The sequence below is a fragment of the Herpailurus yagouaroundi genome, unplaced genomic scaffold (genome assembly GCF_014898765.1).
Source record: "Herpailurus yagouaroundi ecotype Mexico unplaced genomic scaffold, PumYag 166, whole genome shotgun sequence".
Classification (NCBI taxonomy): Eukaryota; Metazoa; Chordata; class Mammalia; order Carnivora; family Felidae; genus Herpailurus; species Herpailurus yagouaroundi.
Genome location: NW_024412407.1, coordinates 9284076 through 9309607, shown reverse-complemented (window position 1 = coordinate 9309607; position 25532 = coordinate 9284076). Strand labels below are relative to the sequence as shown.

Below are 25532 nucleotides of genomic sequence, written 5' to 3'. Positions count from 1 at the left end.
TTTCAGTATATGAAGTTTATTGTCAAATTGGTTTCCATACAACACCCAGTGCTCATCCCAAAAGGTGCCCTCCTCAATACCCATAACCCACCCTCTCCTCCCTCCCACCCCCCATCAACCCTCAGTTTGTTCTCAGTTTTTAAGAGTCTCTTATGCTTTGGCTCTCTTCCACTCTAACCTCTTTTTTTTTCCTTCCCCTCCCCCATGGGTTTCTGTTAAGTTTCTCAGGATCCACATAAGAGTGAAAACATATGGTATCTGTCTTTCTCTGTATGGCTTATTTCACTTAGCATCACACTCTCCAGTTCCATCCATGTTGCTGCAAAGGGCCATATTTCATTCTTTCTCATTGCCACGTAGTACTCCATTGTGTATATAAACCACAATTTCTTTATCCATTCATCAGTTGATGGACATTTAGGCTCTTTCCATAATTTGCTATTGTTGAGAGTGCTGCCATAAACATTGGGGTACAAGTGCCCCTATGCATCAGCACTCCTGTATCCCTTGGGTAAATTCCTAGCAGTGCTATTGCTGGGTCATAGGGTAGGTCTATTTTTAATTTTCTGAGGAACCTCCACACTGTTTTCCAGAGTGGCTGCACCAATTTGCATTCCCACCAACAGTGCAAGAGGGTTCCTGTTTCTCCACATCCTCGCCAGCATCTATAGTCTCCTGATTTGTTCATTTTGGCCACTCTGACTGGCGTGAGGTGGTATCTGGGTGTGGTTTTGATTTGTATTTCCCTGATGAGGAGCGACGTTGAGCATCTTTTCATGTGCCTGTTGGCCATCCGGATGTCTTCTTTAGAGAAGTGTCTATTCATGTTTTCTGCCCATTTCTTCACTGGGTTATTTGTTTTTCGGGTGTGGAGTTTGGTGAGCTCTTTATAGATTTTGGATACTAGCCCTTTGTCCGATATGTCATTTGCAAATATCTTTTCCCATTCCGTTGGTTGCCTTTTAGTTTTGTTGGTTGTTTCCTTTGCTGTGCAGAAGCTTTTTATCTTCATAAGGTCCCAGTAGTTCATTTTTGCTTTTAATTCCCTTGCCTTTGGGGATGTGTCAAGTAAGAAATTGCTACGGCTGAGGTCAGAGAGGTCGTTTCCTGCTTTCTCCTTTAGGGTTTTGATGGTTTCCTGTCTCACATTCAGGTCCTTTATCCATTTTTGAGTTTATTTTTGTGAATGGTGTGAGAAAGTCGTCTAGTTTCAATCTTTTGCATGTTGCTGTCCAGTTCTCCCAGCACCATTTGTTAAAGAGACTGTCTTTTTTCCGTTGGATATTCTTTCCTGCTTTGTCAAAGGTTAGTTGGTCATACGTTTGTGGGTCTAGTTCTGGGGTTTCTATTCCATTCCATTGGTCTATGTGTCTGTTTTTGTGCCAATACCATGCTGTCTTGAGGATTACAGCTTTGTAGTAGAGGCTAAAGTCTGGGATTGTGATGCCTCCTGCTTTGGTCTTCTTCAAAATTACTTTGGCTATTTGGGGCCTTTTGTGGTTCCATATGAATTTTAGGATTGCTTGTTCTAGTTTTGAGAAGAATGCTGGTGCAATTTTGATTGGGATTGCATTGAATGTGTAGATAGCTTTGGGTAGTATTGACATTTTAACAATATTTATTCTTCCAATCCATGAGCACAGAATGTTTTTCCATTTCTTTATATCTTCTTCAATTTCCTTCATAAGCTTTCTATAGTTTTCAGCATACAGATTGTTAAGAAAATTTTTAAATCAGGGGCACCTGGGTGGTTCAGTCGGTTAAGCATCTGACTTCCGCTCAGGTCATGATCTCATGGTTCCTGCTTTAGAGCCCCGAGTCAGGCTCTGTGCTGACAGCTCAGGGCCTAGAGCCTGCTTTGGATTCTGTGTCTCCCTCTCTCTCTGCTGCCCCCACTCTGTCTCAAAAATAAATAAACATTGAAAGAAAAAAATTTTAAATCAAAATCTTGCCAAGGGAGAAGGGTGAAAGGAAAATATCTTGAGTCCAGAATCGTGATAGAAGAGGAAGGGACATACCAGGTAACCGTGGGGGGGGAAAAAAAAAAAAAAAAAAAAAAAACCTGCTATCCCATATGTGCAAGAAATTGTAATTGGCAAGAAAAGAAAAAGAGACAGAAGAGGGATGGCGAAGGAAATCAGAAGGAAGGAGGGAGGGAGGAAGAGAAGAGAAGAGAAGGAAGAAAAAAAGATTTTCTGTATCAGCAGCCCCAGTGCTTTCAGCTGAACTGGAACATAAGCTCCTGTCTATAAAATAGTATCTTTCATCAGACTTCAAAAATAGCTGTGAAGGGGTTAACAGTCCAAAGGCTGGAAGTCAGCCTGGTCCACTCTCTGCTAAAGCAGCTGTGTAAGCAACAGACTCTGTAACCTTCAGAGCAGCTGTTAGGAGCAGCAGAGAATGAGGGTCAGCCCATATGGGAAGAATAGGTCAAATCAGCATTTTTACACAGGAATAACTCAAGGTAAACCTTCTTACCGAGTTTTTTGACAGGGCCTTCTATAGTATCTGAAATCTGTCCTTCCATCACTATGAACCATTAGCAAGCAAGACTAGGAAGGCCAGATTTTATCAGGCTTCTCTTCAAGAACAACCCACATAGATAGGCCCCAAAGCTCCTGGTTTTCTATACCTGGGGACAAAGCAATTTGATGATAAACTGAGCTGAACCTTACAGGTTATTTGCATGTTATGGCTAGATTCTCTTAAGTAACGTGTGTAAGGTACTTAACATTACACCCATGTAGTGAACGTTTATGGTCTGATATGCCCCCAAATAACACCTGTGCTTGTGATGTGTTATTGCCTCAACTTAGCTGTATGATTAAAAGGAAAATTGCCATTTTCTTATAGATCCCACCTAGTCACCACCACTGATTCGCCCAGCGATACTTACTCAACAGAAACTAGATTAATTGGAATATCCCACATTCCAGACAGTTTATTGGCCTGGGATAGGGTACAGGTATCCTTTGTTTTTCAAAAGTTCACCTTATGCCACTTCGCTTTTAGGAAAGACCTACATTAGTACTTGATTTCACCAACCAAAAGAACTCTGAAGATTTTCATGCTTTTTTTTTTTTTTTGAGCATTTTATTTTTATCCTTTTATTTATTTTTTTAATTTTCATCCAAGTTAGTTACCATATAGTACAATAATGATTTCAGGAGTAGAATCAGTGACCCATCCCCTACATATAACACCCAGTGCTCATCCCAACAAGTGTCCTCCTTAATGCCGAAGATTTTTGCTGTTAAGAAAAAAGAAGAGTGAAAATAGCATTCAACCTTTATTTTGCAGCGCGCTGTCCTAGAGGCAGTGCAGACCCTGAGCAATGAGTGGCATCCCCAAACTCCTTCCCTGGGAACTACACTCAGCATCTCCACATCAAGCCACCATAGCTTGCCTTTTTTTTTTTTTTTTTTTTTTGTTGTTGTTGTTGTTGTTTTGAGAGAGAGAGAGAGAGAGAGCACATTAGCAGGAGGAGGGGCAAAGGGAGAGAGAGTATCTTAGGCAGGCCTCACACTGAGCCTGACACGGGGCTCAGTCCCATGACACTGGGATCAAGAGTTGGATGCTCAACAGACTGAGCCACCCAGGTGCCCAAGCCACCATAGCTTTAAACTGTCCGTGAGCATCTGTGCTGTATCTCGATTTATTTTCTTCATCTGTTAGCAAGACATGCGCTAAGGTATCAGAAGAGCCTACAAGAGATCATTTTTTTGAGCCTTGGAACACTCAAAAGTTCTTTCCACATACATCGATGTTAATTGCTTCTTCACTTTATACCATTTTAGGTTTCATAGGAACACTCTACTTTCGGATAGTGGGGTACACCTGTACCTACCTTCTGTTGAGGTAATTTAAACTTTTCCTTAGGCTACAGTTTTGTTTGTTTATTGGGACTAGAGAGAGAGTTTGGGTCCCTCCTCAGTGGTACAGTTGGGGAGGAATGAAGGGAAAGGCTGCTGGCATCTGTTTCCTGCTGGGTAGCAAAAGTCAGTGTGAGAGAATAAAAGCAACATGCAGAGAAAAACAGAGAAGATAGACCAACCTCGTGTCTGTCAAGCCATGTTCCTTCCAGTTACCTCTAAAGCCAGCTGCGGTCCTGCTTTATTTCACTTGCAACCCAAAGTCCTGACTAATATACACGGACATCTAGTAACAATTCAGTAAGTGATGAATAGTACTGAGCCAACTTTGGCTCAGGTCATGATCCCACAGTTCATGGGTTCGAGCCCTGCATCGGGCTCTGTGCTAACAGCATGGAGCATGGAACCTGCTTCAGATTCTGTGTCTCCCTCTCTCTCCAATCCTCTCCTGCTCCCACTCTGTCTCTGTCTCTGTCTCTGTCTCTGTCTCTCTCAAAAATAAATATTTTTTAAAAAGTGTGAAAGAGGTAGGGTGCCTGGGTGGCTGAGTCATTAGGCATTCAACTCTTGATTTCAGCTCAGATCGAGCCCCACTTCAGGGTTGTGAGCTGACAGTATGGAGCCTGTTTCAGATCCTCTGTCTCCCTCTCTCTCTGCCCCCTCCCTGCTTGCACTCTGTCTCTCTCTCTTTCTCTGAAAAATAAACATTTAAAAAAAAAGGTGTGAATAGCCAAAGTATGGAAAGAGCCCAAATGTCCATCAGCAGATGAATGGATAAAGAAGATGTGGTACACACACACACACACACACACACACACACACTGGAGTATAGCTCGGCAATCAAAAAGAATGAAATCTTGCCATTTGCAACTATGTGGATGGAACTAGAGGGTATTATGCTAAGTGAAGTTAGTCAGTCAGAGAAAGACAAATATCATATGACTTCACTCATATGTGAAATTTAAGATTCAAAACAGATGAACATAAAGGAAGAGAAGCAAAAATAATATAAAAACAGAGGAGGACAAAACATAAGAGACTCTTAAATATAGAGAACAAACTGAGGGTTGCTGGAGGGTTTTTGGGTGGGGGGATGGGCTAAATGGGCAAGGGACAGGAAGGAGGACACTTATTGGGATGGATGAACACTGGGTGTCATATGTAGGGAGTAGAACCACCAATGATTCTACTCCTGAAGTCATTATTGCACTATATGCTAACTAACTGGGATGTAAATTTTATAAATAAATAAATTAATAAATAAATAATTTTTTTTAATATGTGAAAGAGGCGAAACTTATCTTCAGTTTTTCTCACAAACACTACATATGTGCATGTCTCAAATCTGTGAACACATTTCTTAGGAAACTGGCAAAATTAATTGCTCCCTGCCCTGAACTCCTGTGCTTTCTGTTGAATCTCCCATCCTATATGGTATTTCCACTTTTTCTGCTACATTATGAGCTTTTCAATGGCAAAGATTGTTTTGAAAAACAATGTGTTAACCAAATTGATTGTTCTCTCCTCAAAAGAAGTGAATTGAATAAATGACTAAAATTCAATAGCTAAAAAATTGCATTGAGATAAGCTCCTTGTGTTTCTGTTCCCTGAGGACAAAAGCAATGACTGTTTTTGACCATGACCCAAAGTAACAAACACATTTTACCTTGTAGTACAGTGTACATGTGCATAGATAAATAAAACCAAAACAGAGATTTCACAAAACAACATTTATTTTTAAAACATGGCACAAGTTCTGATGTCTATTCTAGTCCATTTTTTTCTTTTAGATAATAATGGTTGTGACTCATTACAGCAATTTCATGACTCCTAATGAGTCCTAACCCATAATTTGAAAATATTGCTCTATTGAGAACCTATGGCTTAGTGCATACTTACCGGAGCAAGTGAGAAAGTTGAGTGAAATCCTCAAACCAGGTGAAGTCTCAAAAATAGCTAGGAATTCTATAGCTTGCATAGCTTATAGGACACAGAATTATGAATTCTTAGAAATGTTAGCCCAGAAGCAAAATTTAGAGGACTCATTCTCCCGCTTTCAAAATATTTTTCATCTATATAGTACAAGATCTGGGCAAGGTAAACAAAATCTTGAAGGATTTATTCATTCTTTCAATAATTTACTTGGCACTGTATTTTAGGTATTGGAACTGTGGAGGTGAATAAAATATACAAAGTCCCTGTCCTCATGGAGTTTACATTCTAGTGAGGAATACAGAGAATAAACACAGACATAGTTAATACAATATCAGGTAGTGATAAATGTTATGAAAGAAAAATGACTTGTGGTAAGGAGCTAGAAAGTGATGGAGCGGAGGGAAAGGGCTATTTTAGACAAGGTGGTCTGGAAAGGCTTCTCTGTAGAGGTGCTATTTGAACAGCATCTGATTGAGCCAGTTGAACGTCTAAAGAGATGTATCAAGAAGAGCAGCATATCGTAAATCTGTGCTAAAGTAAGGGACTGCTAGGCAGGTGGTATGGTCAGTAGAGTTAGCAATCACATCCATGGTATAGATGAACCTAACCACAGCTCCTTCCAAGGGAAACCATCTTAAATATAATCACTGGCCATCTGGCAGATATAGGCAGTCATGACAGTAACATGCCCTCCCTTCGCTTCCAGCATGTCAGCCCCCAGGTATGGGCACTTGGCCCAAGGTTCCTAGACTTGGAATTGATAGGAACTTCAATAACTTGATAGAAAATAGGGTTTCTATTATGTTATGGGTTGAATTGTGTCCCCTTCCACATTTCATATGTTGAAGTCCTCACCCCTCATACCTCAGAATGTGACCTTATTTGGAAATGGGGCCACTGACGTTTTAATTTGTGAAGACGAGGTCCTACCGGAGTAGACTGGGCCCCTGACCCAATATGATTGGTGTGTCTTTACAGGAAGGGGGAATTTGGACATAGATAGGCACACAAGGAGGGTACCATGTGAATATGAAGATGATCATCTACAAACCAAGGAGAGAGACTTGGAGTAGCTCCTTCCCTTACCTAACTACCAATACCTTGATATTAGCCTTCCAGCTTCCAGAACTGGAAGACAATAGTGTCTGTTGTTTAAACCTCCCAGCTTGTGATACTTTGTGACAGCAGCTCTAGCAAACGGACACGTCTCCCTTGGGGGGGGGAGTTGAGTGTATTCCATGTAGTAAGATGGGTAATAGGTGGGTGAATTGTGGCACACGTGGCAGACTGGCAGTTGTCCGCTTCCACGGTAAGAATAGCCCCACTTTTTAGCTGAGCCGACCACATTTCCCACCCTCACGTGTTAAGCGTGGCCAGGTCTCTAAGCTCTAGCCAGTGAGCTGTAATCAGATGTATCTGGTGGCAGCTTCCAGCAGCCTTCCTTAAAAATAGCTGACAGCTGTCTTTTTTTTTTCTTTTTCTGTATCCCTTCTTCCTTCCTGGCGGCTGGAATGCAGATGTGATGGTGGTATTTAATCCATGAGTGACATTGGGAGTGAAAGCCATGAAGGATGAAGAACCAGAGTGAAGGGAACATGGATCATTAAAAGCTTTTGGGACAGAGTCATCACAAGCAACACTGAACTACCCACATCTGGACTTTGAGAAAGAAATGGTCTCTTATCTGTTCTAAACAATTGTTTTGCAAGGGAGGTTAACTATTACTTGCTGTGGATTCTAATCTTTTTAAACAAATTTTTAATGTTTATTTTTGATAGAGAGGCAGAGTGCAAGCAGGGGAGGGACTGAGAGAGAGAGAGAGAGAGAGAGAGAGAGAGAGAGAGAATCTGAAGCAGGCTCCAGGCTCTGAACTGTTAGCACAGAGCCCTGTGCAGGGCTGAAACCCATGAACAACATCATCATGACCTGAACTAAAGTCAGATGCTTAACCAACTGAGCCACCCAGACACCCCTGTAATCTTTTTTTTTAATGTTTATTTGTTTATTTTGAGAGAGAGAGAAAGAGAGTGGGGGAGGGAGAGAGAGAGAATCCCAAGAGGGGCTCTGTGCTGTCAGTGCAGAGGCCGATGGGGGGCTAATCCCACAAACCATGAAATCATGACCTGAGCCCAAATCAAGAGTTGGATGCTTAACTGACTGAGCCACCCAGGTGCCCTGGAATCTAATCTTAACCAATTCAAGCATGTAGAATGAAAACAGGAGTAAAACAGAACCCAAAGGAGGATTATAGCCCCAGAGGAAGGGAAATCAGATTGAGAAGGAATAATCAGTGATATGTGGAAAACCTGGAGGAAATTGTACCTGGAAAGCTTAAAAACTATCTAAAAGAAGGGGGAAATAAAGCATTAGATATTACTGAACTGATACGAGGACCAAGAGATATCTCATGCTTCTCAAACTTGAATGCGCATAGGAATCATTTGGTGTCTCATTAACATGCACACTATGATTCAGGAGGTCTGGATGTGGAAGTTTTAAAAAGGTCCCAGGTGATGTCCATGTCAATGCTACCGGTCCACTTGGAGTGGCAAAAGTTGAGGCCAGAGTGGTTCTCAAAGCACTGTTCCTGAGCCAGCAACATCAGCATCCCCAGGAACCTGTTAGACATGCACATTCGTGGCTGCATCCAGACCCACAGAATCAGAGAGAGGGGAGATGGGGTGGGGCGTAAGGCAGAGGTGGGGCGGCAGTCTGTTTCAACAAGCTCACCAGGTGATTCTGATGCACGCTGAAGCCTGACAGACACTGGTGAGAGCAGTGATAACAATAATAATAATGACCAGCTTTGATCACCAGCTCCAGGCCAGGACTGTTAACACATTTCTTACATCATCTTATTAGGTCCTCACAACAATTTCTTTCATCGATGAGGAAAATAAGACTGAGAGAGGTTAAGTACTTTGCCAAGGTCATACAACTAGCAAGGTGTAGATCCAAGAAACCACGTCTGTCTGGCACCCAGTTCTGTTCTCAGGCTGCTTTGCCAACTCACCCTCAAGGGTCAACAGTGATATCACTATAAACAATTTCAGCAAGTATGAAGTCAGAAGCAGATTGCGGCAGCTTTGGAAGGGAGGGAGTGGAGAAGTGGGTGCAGAATACTTTTTTCAAAAACTTAGAGTTTGAAGGAGAGGAGAGAAATAAAGTGAAACCTGGAAGGTAATGGAGTGTGTGTGTGTGTGTGTGTGTGTGTATGTGTGTGTGCTTCTTGCTTGACTGCCTGTTTTTAAGATGGTAAACGCTCAGAACTAAAACAGGAAGAGAGAACCTCAAGACATAGTGATATGCTGGAGATTTCAAAAGATCAAACTTGAGCACAATCAGGGGAGGATGAATGAGGAAGGAAAGATTATTGATTATGTTATGAGTGCTTTGAGGAAATGGGATATGTATCCAGGAAAGGGGAGAGACTTAGGCAGAATATAATCGTGAACTTTGAATATCTAGCGGGCTATTATATGGAAGGGGAACAAATCTTATTTTTATAGCTCTAGAGAGTGGACCAAGGGATGGAAGTTAGAGGGAATAGATTTCACCTTAAAATGAGAAAGAACTGTCTAATGATTTAAGTTATTTAGAAATGGAATGACTTGCCCTTTGAGATGGTGATTTTCTTGTAGCAGAAAGCACTTAGGGAAAAGCTATTTGACATCCATGAGACAAGGTGCATAGAGGATTATCCCTGTGAGTTCACTGGGGGTTTTAACTATGCTAAAATTTTATGCTTTGTCCCTGCACTGCCCGTTCCTTTAGTAAGCCACTCAGGCATAGTACTGCCTATGGCAAGAAAGATCTTCTTTGTGTGGTTTACATCTTGAAACCTTCTTGCTCTAATTTAGAAGTAATGGAGATTACCTACATCGCTGCCATTATCAAAACAATACATATATTTGAAATAATTCAAATCCCATTTAAAATCAGTGATTCTAGGGGCGCCTGGGTGGCTCAGTCGGTTGAGTGTCTGACTTCGGCTCAGGTCATGATCTCCCAGTTCGTGGGTTTGAGCCCTGCGTCGAGCTCTGTGCTGACAGCTTAGAGCCTGGAGCCTGCTTCGAATTCTGTGTCTCCCTCTCTCTCTGTTCCTCCCCCACTCATGCCCTGTCTCTCTCTCTCCTTCAAAAATAAATAAAAACATTAATAAAAAAAATTTAAATCAGTGATTCTAAAGTATCACTATTTAAAATAAATCCTGTTTCTAAGCTTCCACGTTTTTCTTTTCCTAGATTATTTTGACTACATAAACAAGTGACTGGATTTTCTTATCATGCTGAATTGGAGTGCTTTAGCAGATTTTGTTCAGAGCATTCTGCAGACATCACCATGATTTAATAGATAGAATGTCCCTTCTCTCATAAGATGCCATTATTTCCAAAGAGAGAAAAGAAGAGTTCAGTGAATTTATGAAAAGAAAATCACAAAAGCCAGCGCATCTCAACAGATCCCAGATTGGCCCTGCAGAGGTTTGATCTGTTTTTTTTGTGTTTTTTTTTTTTTCCTCCTAGCCTAAAGACCTCGGCATAACATGAAAACTTCCTGGTCTCTCCACTATGGACACCCAGGCCATTGGAAAGGAAGCCCAAATGAAAGCCCTCTGCCTTCCAAGAAAATGAACACAACTCACCAGAGTAAGTGGTGGCTTTTTTGCCCACTGGTAAAAGGGCAGAACAAAAGCGATGGGGGAGCGCTGGAGAGCAACGCCATCTGTTGCACCTGTTGTGCAGAACAGTTGGCCCAACGACCATATTGTGGATTGCAGTCAAGGGTTGGCATTTTACAGAATTGCTGTTTCCTCTTGAGTTCAAATTCACTGCAGCAGCAAGTGCTTTGTGAAACTTGATTTAAACTTACATCTTGCAAAGTGACCAGAACCTTCCATGTCTTAGAGTATACTGGAGAACTAGGGCACTGACCCTTAATTCATGGCTTGTGAATTTGGAAAGGTGGTTTCTAAAGTTACACTTAAGTTTTTCACTTGAGTCACAATATGTGGGTATGCTTTTGAACAGAATGTCTTTGTCTTCACCTATCTTTGTAATATTTTGTAGAATAGTGATTTATAAGCATATATACACATGCATGTATAAGCATGTAGAATGTACAATGCATGTATAAAGCATGTATAATGCATGTAGAATACAGTGATTTATAAGCATATATACATGCATGTGTATATACGTTTGAGTGTGTTTATATACATATATAAGAACACATATTACATATGAAAATTTGGACATTTGTGAAGCTTCAGATTGAAAGTGGCAGTTTTACTTGCCGTGTTGTCTCATGATATTTGCATGCACATAAATTATTAGGAACATGTCAGGAGAGAATGAAAAGAACATCCACCAAGCACTGTCCATTCTTTTGAAACAGTTTAAAGAGAAACAGCATTTTATATGGCAGTGTTATACTGCTAATATTTGAGTCCTTCTTTCATACTTGAAGGTCAATAAAATTTACAATGTAGTCCAGAAAGGCAGCATTCTAAGATTCTAAGGTGACCCTTGAAAGCAATTTGCTGGTGGCATGTATTACCATGTTTCAGTGTGTTTTAAAAATCTCTGTATTTATTTTTGTCACTTTTTGAAGTACCAAATGATCCCCAAATGGGCCTTTTAGATTTATTTGTATTGCAATCATGACATTTTAGTTAAATTAGAAGAATTTTTGATAAGATCATCCTGTCTCAAAATATTTGGAAGAACTAGTTTGAAACCTGGTCTAAAAAGATTTAACTCCTGAGCTTTTCTGTGAATCAGTTAGTTGATCTGTTCTTCTGTTTCCTCTTCTGAGAGAAGGAAAGAGTATTTCAACCTGGTGGTGCCTTTGGAAGCAGGGCTATTAACAGTAGACCACTAGGAGGCAGCATGGAACTGGGAATCAGGAGCCTGGGCTCTGGTACTGCTCTGCACTGGCCGTCCCCACGATTGTCAGGTAAACTTTTTGAGCTTCACTTTCCAAATCATAAACACGCCACAATTTTGCAACAGCTATTGTTTTTAGAATTTGGTTAAGACTGTGACCCACTTGGAAGGCATACTGTACGGAGACACTGGTTGGGAGTACAAGGGTAGGCCACCAAGGGTCTATTTGTGTGAAAGAAGCTGGAGCTTCCTGGGGACTCTCCATTCTTGGGCACAATAGTTTGGTCCAAGCGCAGCAAGTGTCAGCATAAGGAAGGGCCTTTGAGTACAGCCAGGAGTGTGTTGCTCCCTCAGCCCTCCAGCTTCTTCCTACACCTAATGTGGGATGTGACATGGTCAGTTCTTAGGGCAGGGTATATGCAGGTAAATATCCCGTTAGTTTGTAAGAAGACATGATCGCCTCAGGGATCAGAATACTCCTATCTCTGCACAAGCGGCACAAAGCACTGAATCTCTCTGTGACTCCACCTTCTTCATGTCTAAAATGGGGGAAATAATAGTATGTATTTTCCAAAATTGTCGTGAAGATTAAACGAGTTAACACATAAAGCATTTGACAGAGTGCCAGACACATAGTGAGCACTTGAGTGTTAGCTGTTTTGAAAATGCACTTGCCTGTGTCCTTTGCAAATATTTATTTTTGTGGCCTTCATGCGTCTAATATAAGTAATGACTTATTGTGTTCCATACCAGGGTGGTGTTATAACATGGTTAAGTATTTAATATAAGCCTATACTCATACTGATTAGTCAGTTCACATAGCCAATTTTTCAGCAGAACTATTTTATTATATATACATGCTGATTAGTTAAGTGACATAGCTAACTTTTTAGCAGTAGTGTTATGACTGTTATCACCATAATGGATCACAGTGCTAAAATGAAACTTGTTTTTTCTATTAATGAGCATGTATTCCTTAGGCACAAAGAAAAAAAATATCTATTCGTGGTTGAAGTCTTTTTCAACTGGAGTCATGGCCTTCAAAAGGAGACAATCTATTGATCCCTTCCAGAGTTGTACTGCAGGAAAAAGAAAGGAGCAGAAAAAGGAAGCCTTAGGGACAGGTTTTGCATGCATTAGCAAAGTCCAATGTGAGCTTTCTACATTAGTGTGTCAGGGTATGTTTGCGCTATCTTATTCCCATTCCCTCTGTAGGGTCAGAGTAATTAAAGAAAACAAGTAGTTCCAAAGTATTGGGCAAAACTTGCAAAATAAAAATAGAGGACAACTTTAAACCACATAAATGAACCTTATTTAGCAACTCTGAACAGATGCAACTGGATTTGCTTCTTTTGCAGTTGGTTTTGAATCATTTAATTCATGTAAAATATATTATCCCAGGCAATTTTTAATCTCATCTTTTGAGGGTTTAAGACTTAATAAGCGGCAAGCTAAAAATGTAGTTAAATGTGTAAATCATTTGTACAAATAATCGATAATAGGATTTATTAGAGAATATAATAGCCAGTGTAACACTTAATCTTGAGTAAATGAATAATTTGTGAAGTATTTCATGACTTTTCAGGAAATTTATAATCACATGGTTAGATTTAGATCAGTGCTTTGGGTAATTTCAGAGTATAAAATAATAAAAATATTATAGGATGAATTCTTGAAATTTGGGATAAAAAGAGCTTGATTGATGTTATGAAATCATTGTTTTAATTATACTTTCTTTGGCTGTTGGATTCTATCCCTTGCCTTTTTTTTTTTTTAATTTTTTTTTTCAACGTTTATTTATTTATTTTTGGGACAGAGAGAGACAGAGCATGAACGGGGGAGGGGCAGAGAGAGAGGGAGACACAGAATCGGAAACAGGCTCCAGGCTCTGAGCCATCAGCCCAGAGCCTGACGCGGGGCTCGAACTCACGGACCGCGAGATCGTGACCTGGCTGAAGTCGGACGCTTAACCGACTGCGCCACCCAGGCGCCCTATCCCCTGCCTTTTAATGCCTGTTTTTACGATTTAAAAAATCCCCTTCACATTCATCTCTGTTGCTAGCACCCTTTCCCTGCTGTTTTACCTTCGCACACTTACACATGCATACCATGAGGAATATCAGGGGCTGGTCAACAGACACTGCCACTAAAAATGAAGCCCAAATTCGACATTTATTTTTCATATTTTTCAACAAGGGTGTCTATGGTGGTATTTATGACTTGGTATAAGAGCTGCATCCTCCTGCTGAAAGTAATAAGAATGGGCTGGAGTTCTCAGAGACAGATCCCTGTTGAGCACCCAGAGGCAATGCCCAGGGTGACAGTGTCTTCAGTGGGTCTCCAGGGACCATGATTTGGCTCTCAGTAAGTTCAGAAACTTAATTTGGCCCATGTGTCTAGATAATCAGCCTCTTGGAGACCCACATTAACCGAATCATCTCAGATTGATGCATATATTAGAATCCCAATTAATTAGGTTGCAGTGAAAAATACATACTCTTTCCTGTTACCATAATATCTGGGCTGGCCAGGGAGGGTGTCTCATTTTCTAGCTTTACCTAGGTGACCAAGGTGCCTAACACAGTATTTTGCGCATAGCAGCCATTCAGTAGGTATTAATTAAATTTAAAGGGGAGAGAGTGAGGGAAAGTGGGGGCAGAGAGACAGACAGACAGACAGACAGACAAAGGGAATAAGACTGAGGAAAGGATATAGTTCCAAGTGAAATGTCATCCAAATCTTAAAAGCTTACTATTCCATCCCACTCCTCGGCAACTTAGTTGTGATATACTAGTTAATACTAATTCATACTAGTACTTTAGATTCCTTTTTTTTTCTCCTGAGAAAAAGAAAAATAATTGAATTCTTTCGGCTCTCTTTATTTTCAGTCTTCTTCTTCTCTTTATAATTCAGGCTTTCTGCAGAGAGATTACAATATAACTGGTAAAATGGCGATTTTGCCAAGGAAACTTTTCCAACCCTACCTCTCAGGGACTCCACAATGGCCAGCTTACTCAAACTTCCCAAATCTCCATGGACACATATTCACAGACCATCTCTTTGTTCTTTGACATAGTCTCCTCCAAATTCAGGATCCCCTTGTTTACCTGCATGTACCATCTACAAAGAATATCTGAAAGAGGAGCGAATGCTTCTTTGAGTAGAAGATATATTTCAACACATCTTCCCACCCTACCCCCAAAAGATAAGGCAATTCCATGTCAGGACCCACGCCCCCTGAGCAAAAAAAGAAAAAAGAACCTTATATCCAATTTATAAATTCCTGTATTCAAAACCTATTGCTATTTATTACTTCAGAATATGCATAACTGTTGGAGTGTCTGGGTGGCTCAGTCAGTTGAGAGTCTGACTTCGGCACCTCTGAACCTGGAGCCTGCTTCAGATTCTGTGTCTCCCTCTTTCTCTGTCCCTCCCCTGCTCATGCTGTCTCTCTCTGTCTCTCAAAAATATCAAAAATAAGTAAACATTAAAAAAAAATTCAAATAATAGAAAACACAATTATGCATCACTGTTGACAATACAAATTTCATCCTGTCTGACATTTTTGGGCCCAGGGCTATGCCACAGTTTTCTATGTTAAAAAGTCAAGTAATAGTTCCCTCATTCTAATTCTTGGCCCAAATCAAGACAAGTCATGCGTCAAATAAAGAACTACTGAACTGACAGCTCAAGGCACCCATGGCTGATCATTTGCCTGGGAAGCTCTGAATCCTGCTCAGAAAGTATACAGGAAACATAGGACCAGATAGTGTCCTGTGGGTGATGTCAGGGAATCCTATGAGCCTGTCTGGTCCTGGGGCACAGCCTCAAACACAACACTGAGTTGGGAAGGATCATGCACAGAATTCAGACTTCCTATCTCCACTTTATTTCCCAGCAAATGTCTAGGGAAACTTTCCCTGTTAAGGCTGTTACTATTATCTTCATTATTTACGCTAAAAATAATAAAGATAATGTTGAGAATTACAGTCATTATGATGATGCTAATGACTAATATTAATCAAAAGTCTCTTCTGGCCAAATCTCTCCCTAGTATTTCATAGATATTGTCTCATTTCATCCTCAGAACAACTCTATGAAGTTTTATCTTTTTCATTATACAAATGAGGAAATTGAGGCCTAGAAGATTTAAAAAAAAAAAAAAAACTTGCTTAAGATTAAGCAATCACACAGCAATTAGGTGATTGGAGTCCTGGATTGAACAATGTTGGCCTCGCCTATCTTAAGTCCTGATAGGTAAATTAGTTGCATGGCACAAGCCAACAAGAAAAAAATCTGATTTCTAAAAATCTCATTAGACTGCTTTTTATATTTACCCTTTGGTCAATCTTGACTTATTTCAGATTGTCTACCTAGCCCTCTAGGCTCACCTATCTTTCTGTTCCACTAAACTATTTATTACTTTAGGTTTGTGTCCCACTCCCTCAGAAGGGAAGGAGGGAAACTAAGAGAAGACAGAACAGTTAATTGTGTTACCATAACAGCTTTGGGTACAGTTGAGAGACTTTGAAACTAATGTATAAAATTAAGCTTCGGGATTATCTACTTCTTTAGTACTTCATTCATCTGGATATAATGAGATGAGTCAGCCAGTAGCTAAATCCCACTTACAATTGTGATGTAAGTATTAGGAGGAAAAGCTTCATATATTATACTCCTGCCACTGTTGCCCTAAGAACATTTGCTTTATGTGCTCTTTTTATAGTTGGAATTCTGTAAATATAACTTATGAATAGCATTTACATACTGTGAAGCCATAGTTTTTCAATTTCTTAGTATTGACCCAGCTTTTAAACTGTTTATAAAGGCAAGCTAATGCATCAATTGCATCTTTTCCTATTATTTTGCTTTCCTATGAATATTCCTAATTTCTGAAAAATCATAACAGGAAATGCAGACAAATGAGAGTCTACCCTATGTTTTATGGCATCTAGAGAACACAACCCATAATTCCCCTTGATATTTGTTTCCAGAATTTTTCAGTGTTCATTGAAGAAATTACTCTATAACATCTAAATCCTATTCCTATGAGTGAGTTTCATTTCCTCCTGCTCCGTCCCCATGAAGATGGAGAATAGTTTGTCACAGGAACAGGGAAGGGTTAACTTACATGCTATGAAATGTTCTGAGTTTTATATATATGGAGAAGACCCAGAAATTAAATTTTAATAGGCCTCCAGATTTGGGCAGCAAAGATTTTTCTCTATAGCAACAATTACACACACCACTGATCTGAGATCAAATATTTATGTCTTCCCCTACATGCTAGAGAACTAACATTTTGCTAGTTACTGTTATTACCAGGGCAATTCAATAGAGGGCAAAAGAGACTAAAGATGTCATTTCACAGTGGAAACTGTAAGAGAAAGCAATAACAAGCCTGGAAAAGATTAAGCACAATTGGAAATGAGTCTAAACTGAAATAAAATACTGTATTTGAGTAGATTTTTTTTAGGGCTATAATTTTAACTTCTACTAAAGGACTGTCGTTTCGCCTATCACTGAAACACACACAAAAGAAGACAAAGAAGCCTGATGCTAGCAGGAAACAAAAGCTCTTCCCCATTTCCTAAAAGTACTTTCTTTTCTAGAAGTGTATTGTTTGAAGAAGACTCTTCCATTATGCCTTGGGGAAAATGTAGCCATTTTGAAAAATGAAACACAAATTCCACTTTCCTTTGGAAAAACTTTGTTTCCTTTGGCATTACTAACATAGACAGCAGTACGGGAGTAAATTCGGCTCATGCAGGACCCCATCAAGCAATACCGATGTCTCATTCACCTTAACAAACTAGAGCTGTCTTTACATTGCCGACGTTATCACCACCCGCATGATCACCACATTACCAACTGCTGTATTGCCATCTCTTCGGGAGTGCAATATTGCTGTAAATTCCCCCAAACAAGGCACTTCTCAGGTACTATTACAGAACTGCCCCTGAAGAATTTATGATTTAAGAACTTACATTAAAGTATTATATTGCCATTTTTTCATGACTTTATTCCTTTTCTTTTCACATTTCTGGTGATTTTATTTGCTTCCAGGGAAGCTGTGAAATTCTGTTATTTCTTCCCATTTGGCTCCAAGTATACAATCCCCGGGCCTCCCAAGGACCTCTTCAATTTCCACTGGGGCTTCTAAACTGGGAATGGTTCCAATGAGGATATGGTCCCTGGGCAGAGTGCTTGTACAGCCTAGATGCGCAGATAAGACCAGAGACAAGAGAAGGTAACTATCAATCGAAGGCAGTTCTAAGTAAACGGATGACATGACTGAAGAGTTCAGAAGAAGGAGAAACCACCAGGTCTGGTGGAGTCTGGGAAGGCTTCATGGAGAAAGTTTCCATGTGGCCAAGACTGAAGGCAAGTTGATCTCCAAACAATGTGAATATCTAATGTGAAGGCTAGGAGGATGGAAGGGGTGTGAATGCTCATGGAGCAGTAAAAACATCTGTTATCTCTGATGGAGGTGTTTAGGAAGGCAACAAGTAGGAGCTAGAAGAAGGCCTTGAGTGATTGGCGGGCTTAGAAGTGTGAACTTTATTCTCCATTCATGTTGGAGTTGAAGATTTCTGGAATAGGGAAGTGACAGGAGGAAGGTGTTATTTTAAGAAGATGAACATGGGAGCAAAGTGCAGAGCAGATGTGAGAAGAATGGAAATTCCCTCCCTGGAATGGGTAATCACATTATTAGGAATTCCTATAAAATGCCAGGCATCATTCATTCGTTAACAAACATTTATCGTTTACTATGTGCAGGCACCATTCCAGGCCCCAGGAATACAGTAATTAACAAAGGTGGGTCTGAGTTTCACGGGATCTGAAGTTCAAACAATTTGAGAAGCCTTCTTTGAGAAAAAGAATACCAAATCACAAATACAAAATTAAATATAGGACTTTTGAAGACAAGTGGGGGTCCCTGAGCATAAGACTCATAAGCTTCGTGGTAAATGTCCTTGTAGCTAATGAGATAGACAAGGTGTCTGCTCTCTTGATGCTTATGTTCTAGAGAAAGCAGGGAGGAAACCTGGGCAATAAGCACATAAACAAATGAGATTTTTTTCAGAGAGTCATACTTTGAAGCAAATAATATGCCTTGATAAAGAGTAGGGGGTGGAGAAGGGAGAATGAAAAGAGAGCAGCTTCTGATGGGCTGTCCTGGAAGGCTGTCTGGGAAGGTGGACAGCATTACCAGGCAGAGGGTCTGGCTAAAGGCCATGCTAAGGTAATGTGTCTGAGGAACAGACACAAGGCAGGATGGCAAAACATAGAGACTGGAATAGAATATGAGGTCTGAGACGTAGGCAGGAGACTGGTCATGTAGAACCTTGTAGGCTCCTCTAAGGAGGAGCTGGATTTAATCGTGTGTCTTTACCTATGCACCAAACACTTCAAACCTTAGTGTTTTAAATCCATTTGATTATCTCACAATTCTGTGAGTTGACTGCGCTCAGCTGGGCAGTTCTTATATTTCACATGATGTCAGCTGGGGCTGTATTTATCTGAGAGCTAGACTAGGCTGGAGCAGCCAAGGTGACTCACTCATTTGTCCAGTGCCTTGGCAGAAATAACTATACTGGTGGACTAAGCTGGACACCGGCACGGCTAAGCCTCTCTCTCTCTCTCCCTCACCCTCCGCTCCCTCTCCCTCTCTCTCCATGTAGTTTCAGAGTCTCCCATGAGATCTCACCACCAGGATAAGTAGACAACTTATATGGCAGCTCAGGTCTTCTAAAAGTACAAAAACAGAAGTTATCATGACTCCTTAAAGCTTCAGCCCAGAATTGGCACATTGTCACTTGTGCTGCCTTCTGTTGGTTGAAATGATTGACAGGGCACTCAGATTCCATGAGGGTATGAAAACTGGGAGACATGGTTCATTGGAAATCAGCTATCATGGAAGCCATTTACCTTTTAAAAGACGACTGTGGCTGTGAGGAGGGTGTTGTAGCAAGACAAAAATGGAAGCAGAGAGGCCAGTTAGGAGGTAACATCCTGGGAAAAGGTGGTGTAGCTGTGGGTGTGGAGAGAAGTAGATGGATCTGGGGATGGGATGAAATAGGCATGTTTGCCCAGTAGTTAGAAACATGTCTGTCTGGCATATGTTGAAATAAAAAAGAAGAGGAAGGTATTGGGATGTCATCAGGGAGCTAGGGAGGTTTTCCTGAGTGAGGAGTTGGTGGAATGAAAGCAGTGTTTACAGAAAATTTATGGGAAAGCAGAGTGCAAAACGGATTTGGGTAGAAGCAGAGTGTAAGAGAGGGAAAGAAACCTGAGACAGGAGACAAGTTAGCAAGTTCATTCTTCCCATCCTCCAAGGATGAGATGGTAAATCCTAAACCATAGTGATAGCAGATAAAGTGGAAAGGATGAGAAGTGACAGATGAGAGACACAGTGTGAAGGCAGAGCCAACAGTCCTCAGTGACTGCTTTGATGTGGGTACTAGAAAAAGAAAGAGGGGCGTCTGGGTGGCTCAGTCGGTTAAGCGTAGACTCTTGGTTTTGGCTCAGGTCATAATCTCAGGGTCCCTGAGTTCAAGCCCTGCATCGGGCTCTGCACTGACAGTGTGGAACCTGCTTGGGATTCTGTCTCCCTCTCTCTCTGCCCTTCCTTCTCTCTCTCTCTCCCTCTCTTCCTCAAAAATAAATAAATAAACATTTGAAAACAAGAAAAAGAAAGAATCAATGATGGGTGCATTAATCAAGATTAATTTATCAGGGTGTCTGGATGGATCACTCGGTTAAGTGTCTGACTCCAGCTCAGGAAGCCCCACATTGGGCTCTGTGCAGACAGCTCAGAGCCTGGAGCCTGCTTCGGATTCTATGTCTCTCTCTCTCTGTCCCTCCCCCACTCATACTCTGTCTCTCTCTCTCAAAAATAAACATTTAAAAAAAAAAAGTTTATCAAATTCTCTAGCCAGGACATAGAGTTGGCTGGTACCACTGATCGAGCTAGAAATTCAGAGAAGGTGCTGGCTTTGGGGAGAAAGACCATGCGTGCACTGTCACACCTGTTGCTTTCAGTAGGGCCAGCCACAGAGAAGTGCTCAGGTGGAAATGCTTGGGAAATACAAGGTTGGACCTCATGAAGAATGGAGCTAGAGAGGTAGATCCACGTGAATGTAGAGGTTCTAGCTGAAGCAATGGGAGAGAAAAGCCCTAATGGGTCTGGGCTGCTGGAGCGAGAGAACAGAGGGCTCACGGGCAAAAATGTTTTAAAATTCAGATCTGAAAAAATGAGAGTTTCAAACAGAAAGGGAGTGGCCTGTAGTATGAGAGGCTGCAAAGAGTACAAGGGTGATATAAACATTGAGTTTGGCAGTTAGGAGATCATTAGCAAGTTTTCAAAAAGCATTTTGGAGTGATTGGATCAAAGATCATGGAGACAAGATTTCAGGGACCAAGATAAAGTGAAAGAAGGGGAAAAGGTTTGTGGCAACCGGTTCAGACAACTACCTTATAGTTAGTGATTATGCAGTGGGTGCAGAGGGGGGGAAGAAAAAGTGTGCGTTTTACAATGAGAAGCTTTAAAGGAACCTAGAATGTTGAGTTACCCACTAGCCCTTTATATCACGACATGGAAGAGTTACATTTACTTATAAAAGTGACAAAAAATAAGAATATACAAAGCTTACCACATTAGAGAAACATGCACATGACATTTGTTCTGCTCTAAACTAAAAAGACAGTTTTTCTCCCTTTTTAAAAATAAATTTAAAGAAGAAAAAGAAATTAATCACGATTTCTTTCTTTAGCAAGAATATGAAAACTTGGTCTATTCCTTTTGCATCCTAAAATATAGTTTTAAGGTTTTTTGTTTTTAGGGTGATGGGGGAAAAGAAACCTTAGAGAGAGGGGGAAAATGACATTTCACTCATTCTCCTACATTAGCCAACTTTAACGAAACCTATAACCGGCTGCACTTTACTACCTTTAAAATATCACCTCTTACAGATTTGGCAAGGAAATGACAGGTTTTTGGGTTTTTTTTTTTTTTAAGTAGCTATATTTTTCTCTCTTTCTTCTGTAACCCATTTAGCAACTGGTTCACATGAATCACAAGGCCAGACTGCTAAAAGTTCGAGATATTTCCAAGAAAACTGAGGGAAAAAATATTAGCATCTATAGGAAGAAAACTTAAAAAAAATAATACCCCTATGTTTCTGAGAAGTTGACACACAATTTCAATTGCTTTATCCTAAACTATAATAATAAAATGCCATTATTATTATTATTATTAGGCACTGAAGACAAATTAAAGAAGAGCCAGAATTCTCTAGCTCCTGTATCTAAGAGGTGGTAATTGGATTCAAGCAAATCTAAGGTTGAATTTCTTTTTTTTTTTTTAATATATGAAATTTATTGTCAAATTGGTTTCCATACAACACCGAGTGCTCATCCCAAAAGGTGCCATCCTCAATACCCATCACCCACCCTCCCCCCCTCCTACCCCCCATCGACCCTCAGTTTGTTCTCAGTTTTAAGAGTCTCTTATGCTTTGGCTCTCTCCCACTCTAACCTCTTTTTTTTTTTTCCTTCCCCTCCCCCATGGGTTTCTGTTAAGTTTCTCAGGATCCACATAAGAGTGAAAACATATGGTATCTGTCTTTCTCTATGTGGCTTATTTCACTTAGCATCACACTCTCCAGTTCCATCCACGTTGCTACAAAAGGCCATATTTCATTTTTTCTCATTGCCACGTAGTATTCCATTGTGTTATATAAACCACAATTTCTTTATCCATTCATCAGTTGATGGACATTTAGGCTCTTTCCATAATTTGGCTATTGTTGAGAGTGCTGCTATAACTAAGGTTGAATTTCTGCTTCATCACTTACTTACTGGGCCAGGGGCTACTAACTGCTCTAAGTGCTCATTGTCAATTTATGTTCAGTGAGAGAATATCCTAAGTTTTAGCAGGGCACACGGCTGTCCAGTCACAGACTACATTTCCAGCCTCCTGGGCGGTGAAGTATGGCCATGAGTCTAAGTTCAGGTCAGTGGAGTGTGAGCAAGCAGGATTTTCACAAATTCTGGGTTATCTCCTTCAGGATAAAGCTAGTTGCCCTAACTATTGTTTTTCCTCCCCATATGCTGGAACATATACATGGTGGTGACTGAGCTTTTGCCATGGCAGTAATATTAGAAAGGGAACCTGGGTCTCAAATTGACCTCATGGAGTATTGTTGCTCTGACAATCTGGAATGCTCACACTGGGGCTGTTAAGAAAGCATCAACTTAATTAAGCCACTATACTTTCTGGTGTCCGCATTACAGCAGCTCAGACTATAATCTCAAAAACTCATCTGTCAAGAGTCCTTGGTGTTTAACCCCTCTGGATCTCAGTTTCTTCTTCTGTAAATTGGGGATAATGCTTACCTCGCATCTGTTGTGAAGATTACGTGAGAAAATGCATGGGGGGCAGAGGGAGAGGGACCACAGCCTGGCAGATGAATGGTGTATGATAAATATTTGTACTATTCCCTTAAATCATTTAGGAACATATGTTTCATATACCTTTTCAGTGAATATAGAAAATAAGAGAATGAATGTCAAGTAGCTGAATATGATTTGTACTGTATAGGAGATGCCAATAAATCCATCATAAGTTGAAAATGTCATAAGTCAGAAATGCATTTAATACATCCCACCAACCAAACACCCTAGCTTAGCCTAGCCCGCTTTAAACGTGCTCAGAACATTTACACTAGCCTATAGTTGTGCAAGATCATCTAACACAAAACCTATTTTATACTTCAGTGTTGCATAGCTCATGCAACTTATTGAATACTGTACTGAAAGTGAAAGCCAGAACGGTTGTACGGGCACAGAGAGGTTGTAAGCGTATGAGCTGTTTACCCTCCTGAACCCGTGGCTGCAGCTCACTGCCACTGCCCAGCGTCATGAGAGTATCATACCCCATATCGCTAGCCTGGGAAAAGAGCAAAATTCAAAATCTGAAGTACAGTTTCTGCTGAATATGTATCCCTTTTGCAGCATCACAAAGTCAAAAAAATCAAGTCAAGCCATCATAAGTTAGGGACTGTCTGTATATAAATTTTTTTTTTTTTTCAACATTCATCCATCCTTGGGACAGAGAGAGACAGAGCATGAACGGGGGAGGGGCAGAGAGAGAGGGAGACACAGAATCGGAAACAGGCTCCAGGCTCTGAGCCATCAGCCCAGAGCCCGACGCGGGGCTCGAACTCACGGACTGCGAGACCGCGAGATCGTGACCTGGCTGAAGTCGGACGCTTAACCGACTGTGCCACCCAGGCGCCCGGGACTGTCTGTATATAATAGGCACTCACGAGTTTCCATCAGATTATAAACTCCTTGAGTGCCAGTTCTGAGTCTCGTTTACCATTGTATCCCAAGTGCACACACATATTTAGACTCAATATTTGTTGAGTAAGGAGAACATTGATATAAAATGTGAGTTAGCTATTTTTATCTCCATCACTTCCTTCCCTCCCCGTGACCCCACCCACAGAAGGAGGAAGCTCACATACAGAGTGAAGTAACTTGCCTGCACTGGCCCGGTTTGTAAGTAGCCGACTCAAGATTCGAACCAAATCCAGGCCTCACTGGATCCACATTTTGAGGTCTTTTCACCCTGAACCTGGATAAGTACTCTTTCTTGAGGGCAGACTTGGAGACAAGTAAGATATTTGTGCACCAATGGATGGAGAAAAACAATCTGAAGGAAAAAGGGGCCGGGGGGTGGGTGGAGGACGGTCAGAGGAGATGTTTTTATGTTTTAAAATTTGGCTAGTACTGCACAACCCTGCAGCTGTGGTAATTCTCCCCTCTCCTTGTTTCTTAGAGGGGAGAAACTGAGCTAAAGCACCCTTCTCATTTTATTCTACCAATCTATGGCATAGCTAGAACTTTTGGATCCCTATGGGAGGAAAAAGTTTAAATAAATTTCTTTAAAGACTCCTTGTTCAATGGCCAGATTAACAGATGTTCGGCCTTCAGCCCTGGGTGTATTTTACACTAGAGAGCAGAGGAAGAGAGAAGCCACCCACAGGGCTAACATGTTCTAACTCTAGCTGGTTTGCAGTGCCTTTCACAGTTTCATTATCACTATTATAGCAGCGTACAAGAGTCCCTGATCCTCAACAAGATAAGTCATTGCTCTTCAGCAAGAGGGAAGCAGAATTAGGTCCCCTGTGCAGAGGGGTCAGTTGATGATCGTTATGAATTATGAATTAGAGGCATATTGTTTTTGGCAACTATCTGATAAGAAGGATATTGGCTGACTAGGTTTTAGTTGGATGCTTTTGCAGAGATATTGATGTATTAAAAAAAGCAAGGGAGGGGTGCCTGGGTGGTTCAGTCAGGTAAGCATCAGACTCTTGATTTCGGCTTAGGTCATGATCTCATGGTTTGTGGGTTCGAGCCCTACATCGAGCTCTGAGCTGAGTATGGAGCCTGCTTAAGATTCTCTCTCTCTCTCTCTCTCTCTCTCTCTCTCTCTCTCAAAAAAAAAAAAAAAAAAAGCAGATGAAGATGACAAATTCCAGAGGAATGAAAAAATTCCAGATGTTCTCTGTTTAGATTCAGAAATGCTTCCTCTATGGTATCCCTGAACTACTGGCTGACTTGCAAAACAGAAACTTATAATTGACCATCCTTCCATATGTCTTCTCAGGATCCACTCACTCACAATAAAATAAATTAATATTTATTCATTTCATTGGGTGTGTGTGTGTGTGTGTGTGTTCCCAGGTTTAGAAAATTTCTGCAGTTATTATTTGCAAATACTGGATTTGGTCTCAGATATCTATGACAAGATCACTTAATACTTTTTTTT

At 40.8% G+C, this 25532-nt stretch overlaps 1 long non-coding RNA gene across 1 annotated transcript; it reads left to right on the top strand.

Moving 5' to 3' along the window:
- The first annotated feature begins 24239 nt into the window (after positions 1-24239).
- LOC121039072 (uncharacterized) lies at positions 24240-25415 on the top strand. The gene is made up of 2 exons (XR_005794604.1): positions 24240-24375; positions 25223-25415. It is a non-coding gene; the product is annotated as an uncharacterized LOC121039072 (long non-coding RNA).
- Positions 25416-25532: the final 117 nt, after the last annotated feature.